Genomic DNA, 2,500 nt, shown 5'->3' on the forward strand with positions numbered 1-2,500 from the left:
AATACCTTGTCAGATGCTGCCTCGCACAAAGTTTCGTACTATACCCCTCTTGGTGATCAAGTCAAAGTGCTGACGAAGGCTAGCAAGGTCACATTCTTTGGATTCCCGGTTGGGGCAAGAGGAAAGTGGCCCCTTGAGAATAACGAGGTACTTACCTCCCTGGGCCTGACCAAACCCAGAACGACATCACTGGCCAAGATGATTTCCCGCAGAACGCTGCTTTTCTCTCTTGATATTCTGAGAATGTTCTGTGGAAATTATGCGGTCTATGAACAGTCATAGACAACCTCCGAAACAAATAATAGTTTTGTTTTAAGATGTCATTTGTTTTAGATTGATTTTGTTATTTTCGAAGGTGAAGTCGGTTTTTATTTCATTTTACTATTTTCCACAATTTAGATTGTTATTTTCCAAGACGAAGTCTTGGTTCTTTTTTTTTATTGTTAGTTTTTTTTTTAACACGTCGTATTTGTTACTTTAGAGCTTAGAGGGGACTTTATTTTCGCCTTACTATTTTCTGCCTACAAAGAAGATTAAAAATAAGCTTTTTTCAAGATGGTTTTGTTATTTTCCAAGGTGAAGTCTTGGTATTCTTATTTTACTATTTTCCATAAAGAAGACCTTTCTTTTATTCAAGAGCACTTATATAGATTAGACTTTGTTATTTTAATTCTTTATTTTTGGACTACATCAGTTCGAGAGTCCTGTAACTTACTATTTTCTGCCTACAAAGAAGATTAGAAATAAGCTTTATTTAAGATGTTTTAGATTAGATTTTGTTATTTTCCAAGGTGAAGTCTTGGTTTTTTTTATTTTACTATTTTCCACAAAGAAGACTTTTCTTTTCTTTTGGATTTTGTTATTTTCCAAGACGAAGACTTGGTATTTTTTTTGGTATTTTTTACAGGAAGCTTTATTCAAGAGCACTTATATAGATTAGACTTTGTTATTTTAATTCTTTATTTTTGCACTACATCAGTTCGAGAGAAGACTACAAACCAGCTTTATTTAAGATGTTTTAGATTAGATTTTGTTATTTTCCAAGGTGAAGTCTTGGTTTTTTATTTTACTATTTTCCACAAAGAAGACTTTTCTTTTAGATTTTGTTATTTTCCAAGACGAAGACTTGGTATTTTTTTATTGCTATTTTTTTACACGAAGCCTATTCAAGAGCACTTATATAGATTAGACTTTGTTATTTTAATTCTTTATTTTTGGACTACATCAGTTCGAGAGTCCTGTAACTTACTATTTTCTGCCTACAAAGAAGATTACAAATAAGCTTTATTTAAGATGTTTTAGATTAGATTTTGTTATTTTCCAAGGTGAAGTCTTGGTTTTTTTTATTTTACTATTTTCCACAAAGAAGACTTCTTTTCTTTTAGATTTTGTTATTTTCCAAGACGAAGACTTGGTTTTTTTTTATATTGCTATTTTTTTTTTTTACACTGCTTTATTCAAGAGCGCTTATATAGATTAGACTTTGTTATTTTAATTCTTTATTTTTGGAATACATCAGTTCGAGAGTCCTGTAACTTACTATTTTCTGCCTACAAAGAAGATTAGAAATAAGCTTTATTTAAGATGTTTTAGATTAGATTTTGTTATTTTCCAAGGTGAAGTCTTGGTTTTTTTTATTTTACTATTTTCCACAAAGAAGACTTTTCTTTTCTTTTAGATTTTGTTATTTTCCAAGACGAAGACTTGGTATTTTTTTTGGTATTTTTTACAGGAAGCTTTATTCAAGAGCACTTATATAGATTAGACTTTGTTATTTTAATTCTTTATTTTTGCACTACATCAGTTCGAGAGAAGACTACAAACCAGCTTTATTTAAGATGTTTTAGATTAGATTTTGTTATTTTCCAAGGTGAAGTCTTGGTTTTTTATTTTACTATTTTCCACAAAGAAGACTTTTCTTTTAGATTTTGTTATTTTCCAAGACGAAGACTTGGTATTTTTTTATTGCTATTTTTTTACACGAAGCCTATTCAAGAGCACTTATATAGATTAGACTTTGTTATTTTAATTCTTTATTTTTGGACTACATCAGTTCGAGAGTCCTGTAACTTACTATTTTCTGCCTACAAAGAAGATTACAAATAAGCTTTATTTAAGATGTTTTAGATTAGATTTTGTTATTTTCCAAGGTGAAGTCTTGGTTTTTTTTATTTTACTATTTTCCACAAAGAAGACTTCTTTTCTTTTAGATTTTGTTATTTTCCAAGACGAAGACTTGGTTTTTTTTTATATTGCTATTTTTTTTTTTTACACTGCTTTATTCAAGAGCGCTTATATAGATTAGACTTTGTTATTTTAATTCTTTATTTTTGGAATACATCAGTTTGAGAGTCCTGTAACGTACTATTTTCTGCCTACAAAGAAGACTACAGACAAGCTTTATTTAAGATGTTTTAGATTAGATTTTGTTATTTTCCAAGGTGAAGACTTGGTTTTTTTATTTTACTATTTTCCACAAAGAAGATTTTTCTTTTAGATT

General features: G+C 29.2%; 1 pseudogene; it reads left to right on the top strand.

The window, feature by feature from the left end:
- Positions 1-2,500, top strand: part of LOC142910528 (28S ribosomal RNA) — a 9,374-nt pseudogene that overhangs the window by 4,462 nt on the left and 2,412 nt on the right.

The sequence above is a fragment of the Petromyzon marinus genome, unplaced genomic scaffold (assembly GCF_048934315.1).
Source record: "Petromyzon marinus isolate PM22_M1 ecotype Great Lakes invasive population unplaced genomic scaffold, UKy_Petmar_22M1.pri1.0 PM_G_Scaffold_146, whole genome shotgun sequence".
Taxonomy (NCBI): Eukaryota; Metazoa; Chordata; class Hyperoartia; order Petromyzontiformes; family Petromyzontidae; genus Petromyzon; species Petromyzon marinus.